The sequence below is a fragment of the Trachypithecus francoisi genome, unplaced genomic scaffold (assembly GCF_009764315.1).
Source record: "Trachypithecus francoisi isolate TF-2019V2 unplaced genomic scaffold, Tfra_2.0 Lachesis_group11, whole genome shotgun sequence".
Taxonomy (NCBI): Eukaryota; Metazoa; Chordata; class Mammalia; order Primates; family Cercopithecidae; genus Trachypithecus; species Trachypithecus francoisi.
In genome coordinates this window covers 95,689,671-95,704,550 of record NW_022681456.1, presented here as the reverse complement: position 1 = coordinate 95,704,550, position 14,880 = coordinate 95,689,671, and the positions used below count along the sequence as shown (strand labels likewise).

Below are 14,880 nucleotides of genomic sequence, written 5' to 3'. Positions count from 1 at the left end.
GTTACTTAACAATCCCCCAAAATCATGAACAAGAGTAAAATCTATCTTAAAATTAGATACTTATCCAAGTGGATACTTTTCCTCTACTCTGTAAGAGGTAGATACTCAATCCAATAAATTCTGCTACCAAAGTGCTATTTGCTATTATTATTGTTTTAGATTTTTTTTTCTCTTTATTTCCAGTGGTAATAGTATGGAAAAATAAAAAAGCAAGGACATTTATTTATCTTAATGTCTTCATGCTCTTGACTCGTCTTTTTTGCTAACTCTTCACCAGTGGTTTCTGAACCTATTTGACCATTATGTTCTGTCACAGTAACATGTTTAAGCATATTCCCACAACATATATATATTCATTTATAAATAATATTCATGTTCTACCATATTGATTTGTCATATACTGAAATACTGTCATCTCTCAGTTTCCATGAAAGATTGGTTTCACAACTCCCCATGGATAACAAAATCCACAGATGTTCAAGTCCCTGACATAAAATGATGCAGTATTTGCATATAACTTACACACTTATTCTTCTGTATACTTTAAATCATCTCCAGATCACTTATAATACTAATACAATGTTAAGCTATATAAATAGTTGTTATACTGCATTATTTAGAGAATAATAAGAAAAGAAAGTCTGTACATGTCCAGTACACATGTAACAATCCATTATTTTTTCTGAATATTTTCAATCCACAGTCAGTTGAATCTGTAGTTGTGGAACCCCTGAATATGGAGAGTCGATTGTATATATAAAAGCAGAATTTTAAAAAGAAATAAATTAGAAATAAATATAAATGAAAGTTCTAATATCTTCTCTCCAAAACAGTGAATTATTATGAGTTGCCTTTCCTCCACTTGGAGGATCACTGCACTACACCCACACCACATCCTCGCGCATCCACTTGAATACAATACCTTCCTGTCTGTCTTCTCTCTCAAATTTCAAAACCTATTTTCAAAGAAGAAAAGTAAATATGAAGATATGTTCATAACACAACAAACCAAAATCTAGTCCTATTCTGTAGGCTCTATAAACAGGACAGAATATTCTGGAATATATACCACTCACTTACTGTACCTAAGTTTTTAAAGAGATTCCCTACTTGCCATGGTGAAGGAGAAGCAGTTTAAGGAAGAAAGGCAAGACAAACACAGATTAAAAATATAAAATGAGGCCAGGTACGGTGACACGCCTATAATCCCAGGACTTTGGGAGGCCGATTGCTTGAGATGCAGGAGTTTCAGACCAGCCTGGCCGACACGGTGAAACCCGGTCTCTGCTAAAAATACAAAAATTAGCCCAACATGGTGGTGCAGCTGGTAATCCCAGCTACTCGAGAGACTGAGGCAGAAGAATCTCTTGAACCCAGGAGGCAAAGGTTGCAGTGAGCCACCAAGATAGCACCACTGCACTCCAGCCTGGGCGATAGAGTGAGGATCCATTTCCAAAAAAAAAAAAAAAAATGAAAAAGAAAAATATAAAATGATCAAGGAACAGATTTTAAAGGAATGTGGTCTCATAACCTTATTTTCTGAAATTAAAAAACAAACAAACAAAAAAAAAAACCTCAGGTCAATAGAGGTAAAATACAGGAATACAGGTAAAACAAGTTCATCTATTTATTAGAGATAAAGCCAAACCCAAGTTCAGATCCCCTAAGTCTAACTCTTTACAGTTCATCAAACTAAAAAGGAAAATAGGAAGAACAGGAATGACAATAGACAGAAAGGATTGAATTTCTGCAAACCTGGTTTTCTAAAATAGAATTTTGTATGCCTCAAAAATATCTTATGTAAATAATATGTTAAGTAAAGAATACGCAACTATTTTTTCTCCTCTATGATACTGGTATTTTTCTTTAATAAACTCTTCAGCTTTGTTTGTTAGCTGTAATGGAATGTACTAATCAATGTGGAGCTGTCCAGGTAATGAGGCAAGAGCAATGGAGTGGCCAGTAGCAGATCCGAGTTTTACTACTTGTCACTCCATAGATATCATGTGGTCTTCTCTCAGAGCACCAGTTTCCTCAACTGTGGAGGAAAACCATAATTTCCAAGATTCCTTTTAGATTCAATAATACTTAACTGTAGATACTGTATTTTAGAAAAGGGAAAGATGGAAATAATATTTGTGTACTGTAATCCATATTAAATATTATTATAGCAAATAAAACAAAGAATTTCTTGTAATTTCTTGTAGCTATGCACATAGACTATAAAAACAGCCCGTGGTATAGCAGCTTTGGCTTTCTGGTTCCACATAACCTAGATGAGTGATGCTCTCTAAATTAATAATTTTTTGTTTCCAAACTCCTCTTCTCCTACCACACTATATTTAGTCATGTGGAGGAAAACACAGCAAAAACCCCAAGCCTCTTTAGGAAAAATCACCATCTTGATTGTTGCCACGCCAGAAATAGGAGAGTCAGAAACAACCTCAATGCCATGTCAATTCCTCCCTCTTCCCTATTCCACGTATCTAATCTAAGAGCTATTCTCTCTGAAATACATCAGCCCACCAAGTTATTTCCTCCCCCATCAACACCACCCTAATGAAGGCCATCATTATCTCTTACTTAGAATATTGCAAAAGTCTTCTAATCAGTCTTCCTGTGTCAACTCTTGCCCTCACTAACCTGTTCCACACACTGTAATATGAGTAATTTGTAAAACAGGAAGTTGGTCAGCTCACTACCCTGCATAAAACCCTTCAGTACATCTCTAAATCCCTCTGCTTTGCCATGCTACATCTTTGCATTAAAGGATTTTCACTGGTAGCCATGGTGATGGTTTATTTTAAGCAGCTTCACTACCAGTTATGCTCTCTCTTATTTCTATGCCTCCAACTACATTATTCCCTTTTCCTAGACACTCTTTCCACCCTTTCAATTCCCAACTCCTTTACCTGCCTGAACATTTTTCTTTTGATATCTCGTTTTGGGAGCTCACAGAAACTCTGCATTTCAACATAAAGTCCTGTCTGCGCTCAGGCTGTTCTCTCTCCTGAAAGCTACCTCATTAACTCCAGGTCTCTGCTTTTTCTACCAGCTTTATGGTTGCTATAGTACTCTGTGAAACTTAACAAATCCCACGTAATAAAAAAGACAAAAATAATAAACCCAGCTCTCTAATGAAAATGAGTACTGGGCTACTACTTAATATCAGTGTGCCATTAATTTTAGGTAAATGATTATAACCACAAGCTAACTTATTTGGCTATTAAGATACTTTAAATTTCATTTCAACATAACAAAGAAAAAAACAAAGTGCCATTTTAATTGCAGATATGATAGCCAATTTTAGAATCTAATGTCACTCAGAATGTCTTTAACTTATTCTCTTAATCTCTACTCATCTAGTTATTATTCTCGCTAATGGCAAGGAGGATTCTGTTTGAAACACGGATGATGCCCAATTTCATCCATTTGCATGGGTAGAGGAGAGAGAGTGGCTTTAAAAGCCAACAAGATGGGTGGAAACTTTCCACTGGATCCAAGCAATGGCAATTTTCCAACAGGTCTGAGAAAGTCGTACCTAGGAGGGGATGGTGTCCCACACATGCAGATTAATTGGAAGCTAACTATACTTCAAAGACTAAGGACAGGTTCACCTTTTTAATTCCTCTTCAAAAATTAATATTTTAAAATCTCCAAATCCCTAAATTAGTACTCAAGTCAGTAATTCTCACAGGAACACCCAATCCAAGTCAATTCACCTGCTTTGTAATTGATGAGTTTGAAACCTAGCTACAAACCTCAATTTCAAAACAATTACTTCAAGTTCTATATAGACAAAATATACCTATCCTTCTGTAAAAGAGAAAATTGGAAATATAACATTTACAACTTTGGATATTTTGAAATATCTTCTTTCTCAGTATTTTTATATAAAAAATAAGATCATTAAACACATACATCTAATCCCAACACTAGGAAATAATCAGCATTAATGTTTGGATTAACTAATGTTAATCAAACTGACTAACACTAAGAAATAATAAAGCCAACTAGATTTTTTAAAATATATTGTTCTACAACTAGATGTATTTAAAACTGCTTCTTAAAGAAAAACAATTATGGATAAAAATTGAATTCTTATGTCTCCATTAGCAAATGATTATTTGAAGACAGAGAATATATCTTATTCATTCCTAAAGCAAAGTAATCCACAAATATTTACTGACTTACCCCTATAAACTACATTAGGTAAGAAAAGAGTATTTTAATGCAAGATATATGATAATTACAATAATATAATATCACTTTATTCTGTCACTAGAAACTTGTTCTTGAACAAGCATTTAACCATGTTATATGTCGATTTTCTAATCTACAAGGAGCCTGGCTTTACTAATTCCAAGTTTAAATTCTATTTTAATTAATCCTTCAAGAAAATCAAATCAAAGTTTCTCTATGCTGGGTTTTAAAAGGTTGCAATAAACTACTTTTTTCCCCTGCCATACACTATCCACCAGTACTTCTTACTGTTTGTTCCTTATTTCTTCATGATTCCTATTGTATAACAAATGTTGCTGTGGACACAGGGCAAGGGACTACTTCACTTATGAAAACATTATCATGGGCTCATTGCTGTGGAACGAACTAGTGAAAATTAAGGGAGATTCTGAGACGAAATAGAGGAAATGTCTTAAAAGTGGGCCCTGCCTTCTCTTCTTTGCCTTTGTAATAACCAAAACTGGTTTTAGTGATTGAATATATTTAAATAAGCCAAGAGGACATGTTTTGAGATGTCCTAAATAAAACAAAAATTTTTAAATAAAGTATTTTGGGGGAAAGGCTTAATCTTTTCAACTTGAGTTTCAGTCATGAAACTTAGCAAAACTGAGTTTATACATTAGTTCTGTCACATACTGCTATTAAGAGGCAATTCACCACAACCTTAGAGTTCCTGCACATTCTTGCTGCGTATGCCAAGAATGCAAGACCCAGACTGCTCTCTTCATGGATCATTTCTCAAGGTTGTGTTGGAAACAGGCAAACTTTAAGGATATGGTAATGTCTTCACGACAGACCTGGCTTGCTTCTGCTTACTATAAAAGTGATTAATCCATAAGCTCAATGTTTCTCAATGCCTACCTGCTTGCACAGCACCCATATAACAGGTGTATCAGCACTGCCCCCAATGGATTGAGAGGGAATGGAGAATCAGGTCAAATCAACATGAAGCTCACATTACTTATTATACCACAAGTAATAAAAGTCCTTAGTCTCCAATGGGGAGTTTTGTGTCTTCTGCCACTATTTATGATACAGTAATGGGTTAGCTTGCTAGCTTGTAAACAGAGTGAAAACTCAGTTCCTTCACAGGTCTTAATACATACTAGCTGTGACCTTTGGCAGGTCACTCTCTCAGCCTTGATTTCCTTGTCTATTAAATATCTATTAAATATAATATTATTGCCATATCCACATGATAGAATCTTGAACAAATGAGCTAATATGTGACAATGACAGCCTACGTAGCTATAAAGTGTTGTTACAATACCACCTGCAAATTCTCTAAGTCATTTCCCTCATGAGGCACCCTAACATCTCAGCTTGGGCCTTCATGTGTTAAAAAATGCATGATTTACTCTGGCTCCCCAAACTATTGCTATATTTTTAAAATTACCCTTTGGATACCTTCAGTCCCAAAGAAAATTAAATATAGAACTCCTACATCATCAATAGAAGTGTAATGCAACAATGAACTTTCCTGCATACATGTATGCATATATATATATATATAGTTATGCAAAGATAATAAATCTGGGTATCTTTACACCTCCACTCATAAAAAGTCATAATCCCAAAATCAGCCTTTTCATAGTAATAAATAGTCAAGTCCCAATCATCCTTCTACTTTTATCAGTATAGGGTACAACAGGAGCCAAAATAAGAAATTTTATTATTTAATATTATTATCATTTTTTCTATAGACATATATAACCAGTAAGGAAATTTCATTCAAGAAAGGAATATAACTAAGGTCCTGAGTAACAAGTCTGTTTAAAGCTGGGGATTAAATTGTTATGGTACAATTTGTCCTTATACTGAATTAAATTGAATTAAATGCTAGTGACCAGAATGTTGACAGACGAGCTACTGAAGGAATGCTGACCTAAGGAAAATAATTAAGTCTACCTTATAGTTTATAACTTATGTGTGCTGGAACTCATACTTTTTTTTTCAAAATTATAAGACTAGCACCAACATCACTCAATAATCTGAGTCCAATGATGCAAATGATCAAGCTTAAATTTTTAAATGCATGTGGTTTTTGTAGTACTTTTCAGACTCTCTCTTACATTCCCACCCCTTCTATTCCTCTGTTCCCCATTTTACTAAAAACATCACAAGGGATAAGCTTTTCTTTGGCTCATTTATTGGTCAAGTTATTTCTCCCTACAAAAAGAAGAGGAATAACAAAAAACATGTCTTCCTTTTTGCCACTAGCCATTGCTGATTTGTTGTCCTATTAGAAAGTACTATTGTCCTTAATCAATGGTTTCATACATGTGACAAATTTTTCCATTACCTAAATGTCTTTGTAAACTGTCTCTCCCCTTTGGCTTGAGTTATTCTGATCTCATCCCCACAAGATTGTGGTAGTTCTCCAATTTATTCAATAATCTGACCTGATTCCCACTTTGTGTAGTTCTTTTACTTACACCTATCTTTTACTACACTTATCCGTAACTAGCCCACTTGGCACCTTGGTAACACCTTTGTTCTTCCTACAGAACACCAATAAATCTGTCCTCTGTACAGGTCTTTTGCCTTTCTTTATCTCATTTGTTGGTGTTTTGGATGAGTATTATGTTGGATGCTACTTACTGGTGTTCAATTTCATTTCTTGATGTTAATTATATCTTACTAAATTCCTTCCTTCCATTTCCCCAGAATCAGGACAGTTATCACTTTGTCATCACAACTGAGCCCCTGGGGTTTCTGGTCCCTTTTTAAATCCTCCTCTAGTTCATTCCAGTTAGTAGATACCACAATAAGGAAGCATTTGCCCTACTTTAACTCTCCACCTTCTGTTCTAGAAATGAGTTTCTGACACACCATAAGAACTTGTTAGGCCATTTGTGGACTTGCTGAACTATTTCCTAAGAGATTAGGCACTGCATAAATAATAAATAACTCAAGTCCATAAAAAGAAATTCCTCTCCCTCAAATGGATCTTTAATTACAATGATGGGTGATGAGAAGAAAGGTATTTCTTCAAGACATTCAAGGAAGAAACACACCTCAGTAACTCCATTAGAGAGATTATTAATTGAGTGAAAAGCCTAAAGGCAATAAAGCACAGTAATGTGTTCCAGGGACTAGGGAGTAGACAGTGTTATGAATGAAAAAGATGAAGAAAAGAACCTGTTTTTAATCCATTTAATGATGAACAGCTGTTGAAAGCAATCCAGAAATCTTATCCTAATCTATATAATTAGCTCTGTATTCTATCGTGTCATCTCTGTGTGGTCCACTGGACTCATAAACTTTATGAAGTTTATTCTTAATAAACGGATATTCATAAACATATACAGTATCAATTAAAATCCCTAATATACAGCATACATAGCTAATGCTTCTGGCTGCAATTCTAGACTACACTACTCAGTCTCTGGTTTACAACACGCCTTGGAAAAATAAAGATTTATTTCTCTCAAGGACAGTTCTGTAGTGGCAAACCAGAAAAAGAAAGCAGGAAAAATAGGATGATGAGCTATTGTGCCATCTTCCTCTGACTTCCACTCTAGTGTCTCCTACCTTTTATCTCATGGTTCATTTAAGGACACAGAGCACTGATAAAACTTCTCTCAATTGAGGAAACCAGTATCATTCACAGGGGTGTAACACTGTGCCACTCTCTCTCTCTCCATTGAATAGCATATGTTCAAAGAACTACATTGAAATAATGCACATAGGCTGACAAAATAAAGAAAAAAAAGTCAAATTCTGGATTTTGATAAAAGTCCAATCCTATGCATAACTGTAATTAATTCTTCTGGAAACTCCAGAGTTTTCTTTAGCCCTTCTCCGGGAAATAGAAAGCCTCTACCCCCACAAAACTGAGGGAATGAGGGAAGGAAGTACTTTAAATGACAAAAGGAACCACATGCCTACTTTCCAAAGTGCTCATGAAATTTCTGTTGATGCTGGTGGCTGTATGTGGTGGCCTATTGATAACCCAAGGCCCACAGAAAATTTCATTTGGTCAACAGTGCCCTGTGGAACACCTACTAAATGTCAAACAGTGTGTAAGGAAAAAAATGTTTTAAATAAAAACAAAAACTTGAGGAGTACAACCATGGTCAGGGTTAGGGGAACTATAAGAAAATTAAACATATGGTCAATGAAATATTGTATACAAAGGATAGATGGAATAAAGATCAGCCAGAGGGTAATGGGGGAGGAACAGGAAAAACCGCACATAGGAAACTATATTTGACCTGGGTTTTGGAGGGTGATTAAAATTTTCAAGACTGAGAAGGGAGAAAAAGTCAGTTCGGGGAAAACAAGTCAAAACTTCTTGAAGTGCATTTGTTCCCTGGTTATGACACAGTCCTTAGGGGCAGAAGCACTAGCATAAAAGTTGTTAAAATTGGCCAGGTGTGGTGACTTATACCTGTAATCCCAGCACTTTGGGAGGCCAAGGCAGGTGGATCACAAGGTCAGGAGTTCGTGACCAGTCTGGCCAATATGGTGAAACCCCATCTCTACTAAAAATACAAAAATTAGCCGGGCATAGTGGCGGGCACCTGTAGTCCCAGCTACTCGGGACAATCGCTTGAGAACTGCTTGAACCCAGGAGGCAGAGGTTGCCGTGAGCCGAGATCGTGCCACTGTACTCCAGCCTGAGCAACAGAGCGAGACTGTCTCAAAAAAAATAAAAAAAATAAAAAAAAATAAACCTTGTTAGAATTTAGGGAAGTTTTGTGAATATTATGAGACCATCTAATTAGGCATACCAGCTAACACATTATCCTCTAAAATGAACACTCACTTTGGTCTCTGCATGATGAAAGATGCTACCAAAAGGCTCACAAAAGGCATATTACAGATCTCTGCCAAACGTTCCTTAGTTTCTTCCTTCTGATTGATCCTTCACCCATCTTCAACTTAGCCTGTACCCTGGGAGACTGACATTCATGGGCGTCAACCAGGAGCTCCCTTGCCCTCAGGCTTCCAATGAAGCACAGCAATGGGAGGTATCAGTAGGACATTAAGGGGAGGAGAGGAATGAGGTCAGAATATTTACTGTCCTGATTCCTTCCCTGCCAGGTCCCATCAGTGGGCTCTGTCCCTCTCCCAAAGGCCACAGCGCCTATTAGGCAGCCACTTCTTATACCATAGCCAGTGGTATAGCAGTCCACCTTCTGTTACTAACACCAGAGCACTGCCTCATCTCTTGTCGCCTCCCCTGAGGCTGCCTATTTTCCTCCAAACTCTCCTAGATTATCTTGTTTCGATATATCATCTGTTTCCTGTCGAGATCCTGACCAGATCAGGGTTAGTCTCAGGAAATGGTAACAACACTTTTTTTTTTTTTTTTAAAGAGACGGAGTCTCACTCTGTTGCCCAGGCTGGAGTGCAGTGGTGCTGTCTCTGCTCACGGTAACCTTGTCCCCCAGGTTCAGGCAATTCTCCTGCCTCACCCTCCCGGGTAGCTGGCACTACAGGCGCACGCCACCATGCCCGGCTAATTTTTTGTATTTTAGTAGAGACAGGGTTTCACTGTGTTGCCCAGGCTGGTCTCGAACTCCTGTGCTCAGGCAATCCGCCCGCCTTGGCCTCCCAAGGTACTCAGATTACAGGTGTGAGCCACCGCCCCTGGCCTAACAATGCTTTTTTAAAGCACTACCACTGTGTCATCATTCCTTAAATCAGTATTGACCTAGAATATAGGTCCCTACAATTCTCCAGCCTTTCACAAACAAGTCATTGACCCAGTCTCTTTCCTGGATACAGCTAGAGTTTTCAATAGATTTTATTGTTAAATATGTAATAAACGATAACACGAAGTTTATAAAATATCACCTTTGTTGGTCAACTGAATTACTTTTATAAATTCTTATAATAAAAAAGATCTAATTAACACTTCAGTTTCATTTTTAAAACTTAAGGAAACCGAGTGTGGTGGCTCAAGCCTGTAGTGCCAGTTACTCAGGAGGCTGAGAGGAGAGGACCACTTGAGTCCAGAAGTTTGAAGCTAGCTTGGGAACATACTGAGATTCCGTCTTGTATTAAAAAAAAGAAAAGAAAAGAAAAGAAAAGAAAAAAATAAATAAACTTGAAGGAAGGGCAGGAGAAAATTCAAGAAAGGAGGAGCAAAAGGGAAAATGTATTATCAGAATAAAAGTAATAACTAGATGGTATTTCAACTCTCATTCTCAGATTAGTAAGTTTCTAGTACCTTCTATTTTTTTCTTACTACATTCCTATACCAAGTATATAAAGGATATTCAAAACTCTCCCGTAAATTTCTTTCTAAATGAAACTACATATGTTCTTTGGGGAAAGGGAAGGATCTCATTCTACTCTTCATAATAGTATATGTTTTATTAAAACTATTTCATTATGGGGAAAGCTAGCATTATGACTCTATAATGATAGTAATACACCCTTGATCCCAGATGTATATTATTTGTGTTTACAATAACTCTTGGAAGGAAAAAAAAGACTTCTTATTTCATCTTGCTTCCTAGAAATAAAAATAACATTTTAAAAATATGGATGATATTGTGCAGATTAAGAATCTGGTCCTAAAGTAACAAACATAAGTTATTGACACCAATTTTTACCATCAAGGAAAAAAAAACTCCTACCACAAACATTAAAATAAGCCATAATTCTGTCATCTCCCAATAACCACAAGTGACAGCTCAAAGCCAAGACATTAGACTATAAGGAACACTTTATTTTTGTAAGGAAAATGTGGTAGGCAGAATTTGAAGATGATCCCCAATGATCCACACCCACATACAATTCCTGCCCCAGAAGTGTGGTAGAACCTGCAATTATGAAGACATACCACTTCCAATTTAGTTACTAAACAGTTAGAGTTAATTAAAGGGAAATCATCCTGGGTGGGCCTGATCTAATTAGGCAAGTGAGTCTTTTAAAGAAGGTGAAGCATTAGACACATTTCTGCTGGACCGCAAGAAGAAAGCAAATAGTTATGTTGTGAACTACTTACAGAGAAGACTACGTTTAAGAGCTGAGTACAATCCCCAGACAATAGCAAGCAAGAAAATGGGGGCCTCAGTCATATAAGCACAAGAAACTGAATTCCACCCAGAGCAGCAACCATCTTTTAAAATTATGTATTTGGAGATTGTTTCAATTAATAGATGTCTGGCCTTGTCAACCAACTTTGTGAAAAATTATCTTTCTTTCAAAAGTTACCCCAAGTTGTGGGGTCAGGAGGGGGGAGACAGAGAATCAATCTGTATTTCATCATTCTCTTACAGCACAGAAGATTCAGCTCTTATATATTTGTAAGATTTTACATTAAGAAAAGATAATTTGGTGTTCAAAAAAGATGCCTGAAAACCATTGCCATAGAGAAAATTCCTGCATATGGTAAGATGAAATAAGATGATCCTAAGGTTCTCTTAAGCATCAACTCTAAAATTATGAAAGTTTTATATTGTGATGATTCTAAGAACAATTACAGGTAATCTGGTTGCCAATAAAATAAAAACATGAGCCATGTTTGAAAGGGTAATGTTGCGTATGTGTCTTAAATTTATCGGGTCCACATGAATTTAATTAGAAAAAATAATCCACTCCAATGGGGCATTTTCAATAGATTCAGCAGACTCACATTTTTAAAACCATTTTATAGTGTATTTGAATTTGCTATATGAAACAACTCTGATAGCTTACTGTCGTGCTTACTAAGGCAAACTGAAGAGTCTCCACAAGACTCAGGATACAAACAGATTTTTTTTTATTTAAAATCCAAATGAACAATCAACAAATCCCCCTCCCAAATAATCAATTAACAAGCCATATTTTTCTAAATGCACACACACATACACACAAACAGCATGTGGAGTGAATTTACCTGTCAATGCCATTAACTTTCTAATAAACTTGCATACATTTGCTTCATTTTTTTTTTTTTTTTTACAGATTGTTTGCCTTTTAGAAAGCTAGCTGAATGTCATCCATGGAGCATTACATTACTGCATGAAGTATCAAAAATGGAGAATACAAACAGCATTTCTCATATAATTCTGGCCAGTTTAATTTGGTCTACTACTTTTAGGACGAAATCAGAGGGAAGTGAAAAAATTCATAGCAAGTGGGCAAGAGCTATCTAGGAAAGATGGTTCACTTTTCTAGACATTTTAATGCATGAATGTACTAGAGAAACATTAGAGGACAAAGTATCTTTGACAAACATGCAAAATGCACTTAATCCTCTTCTTGAATTGAAGGTCAACGGAAATAGATAAATGTGATCCATTAGCATGAATACTAATAGAGTTAGAAACTACACTTGTACATTCTGAGAGAACAATTTGAGTATTAGGAATTGAATAAAAATATCATTAGAGATTTTTGAACCATAATGAGTTGTCTAAGCCACTAGCTTTCCCCTTCCGGCAAAGGCCTAATGTCTGTAAGCACATTATAAAGGTTCCTGCTATATCAAAAAAATGATGTCCTAAATGACAGATATTTGAGACTAACTATAAAAATTGTTTCCAGAAAATAGGAAGAAATCCTCCTTGTGTCAATTCAATTTAACAAATAATTTATCATGCCCCTATATGTAAGGTAACCATGTTAGCCACTGCAGGAGAAATAAAGAATAAACCTTAAGCTCCTGACAACTGGGAATTTATAATATAATAATAAAAAATGAGGCAAATACAATAATAACTGTATGAGCCAGGCTTGGTGGGTCACACCTATAGTCCCAGCTACTGTGGAGACTGAAGTGAGAGGATCGCTTAGAGCTCAGGAGTTCAAGGCTGCAGTGAGCTAGAATGGTGCCACTGCACTCCAGCCTGAGTGACAGAATGAGACATCTCAAAAAAATAAAAAATAAATAACTGCAATTAAAAATGTATACTATTAAAACACCATGAAGAGGCTTAGAGCAGTACTTTTCAAACTTTAATGTATACATGAATTACTGTAAATAGTTTTAAAAACATAGATTTTGATATTAAGGATCTGAGTGGTCTAGGAGCTGAGATTCTACATTTCTAATACATTTTAGGTGACGATGCTGATGTTGAATTCTGAGTTTCAAAGCCTTAAGGTAAAACAGATGGAAGACATCAGCCCAAGTAAGAAGAGGGAAGAAAAGTATAGTAATGACAAGAAGAGATAACATGTTATTTCAGAGGACTCTTGAATAGGTGGGATTTTTGAGGAAAAGGAAATCAAATATAAAATAAATCAATAAATCAACAAAAGAAATATGCTTTGCTTTTTTTTTTTTCCTTAACTCATGGAGTTTTTTCAATTAAGGTAAATCATAATAATGATTATTAAGTCTACTGTTTTAAAAGAGCTATCCTAACATTATCTGTACAGATAGAATTTTATTAACATGCCATTCCTAATAACTTAGGTGGTTTCTAGCTTTTGCAAAATCAAATATCTTCACACAACTACAATTTTTAAATCAGTGTTTCACAGCATGAGCTCAGACAAGAAAGCTCAACAGAAGCTGAGACTTGTAGATCCAATTCTGGATTATATCCCTGATTCTGGATCATGTCTCCCACTCCCCCATCGTTGGACAAGGCTGCTCCAAATGTTGGCAGCCACATCCATGAAGAAGGGAGGCAGGATGCAGAATATAGGAACATAGGGCTTTTTTTTCCCCTTAAGCAGCAAAGAACTCTTAACCTATACATTTTTTCTATTGCCGTGAAACAACTTACTATAAACTTGGAACCTTAGATAATACACATTTTACTATCTCACAGTGTCTGTAAGTCAGAAGTCCAAGCATGGCACAGCAAGGACTTCCACTCAAAGTCTTACCAGACTAAAATCAATGCAAGAGCTGGGTGGCATTCTCAGTTGGAATTCAGCATCCTCACCCAAGCTCATTCAAGTTGTTGGAAGAATTCAGTTCCTTGCAGTTCTGGACTGAGGCCCTTTTTTCTTGCTGGCAAAGGGCTAGCTCTCAGCTCCTAAATGCCGCTCTCATGGCCTAGCCATGTGACCCTCTCATAGTGTGTCAGCTCACTACTTGAAAACTACCAGGAGAATCTCTTGCTCCAGTCTGCTAAAATCTGGTCTCATATAATGTAATCATAGGAGTGATATCCCATCACCTTTGCTGTTTTCTATGAATTCAAAGTAATTCACATGTACTATTTAACTCAAGCAAAGTAAGTAACCAGGAGGCAGGGATCATGGGGTGTCAGTCACCTTGGGGTCAGTCTGTCATAATCAAGACAGTTCTTTCTCAGAAACTGTGACATTTGATTGGAGACTGGTAGAATGAAGAATCAGTTATGTGAAGGCAGTGGGCTGAGGAAGCAACCACTGAGAACAGAAGGGCAGAGAAAATAAGGAAGGAGGTATCCCTTAAAATGCCTGCCACCAGTACCCATATCAGACATCTTTTAATTCATCACTGGATGCTATTGGATATGAACAAAATACATCACATAAGTTTTATAAGCCCAACTACCCAAATTTCTCAACCATTTCATCCGTACCCAAAGAGGTATGCATCAGTGTGAAAGACACAGAAAAAATACTGTATATCTTCCTGGAGCACCAAGTTTATATTTGGCAAAATTAATAAGTAATTTAAATATTCTTATTTTAAAAACAAATGTTTTTATTTTATTAATAAATAATAAATTATTAAATATATTATTATTTTAA

General features: G+C 36.1%; 1 protein-coding gene across 12 annotated transcripts in view; it reads right to left on the bottom strand.

Annotated features, from left to right (window-relative positions):
- The window catches only part of KIF21A (kinesin family member 21A), a 164,869-nt gene that overhangs the window by 89,141 nt on the left and 60,848 nt on the right, over positions 1-14,880 (bottom strand). The gene's annotated exons all lie outside the window — the stretch shown is intronic.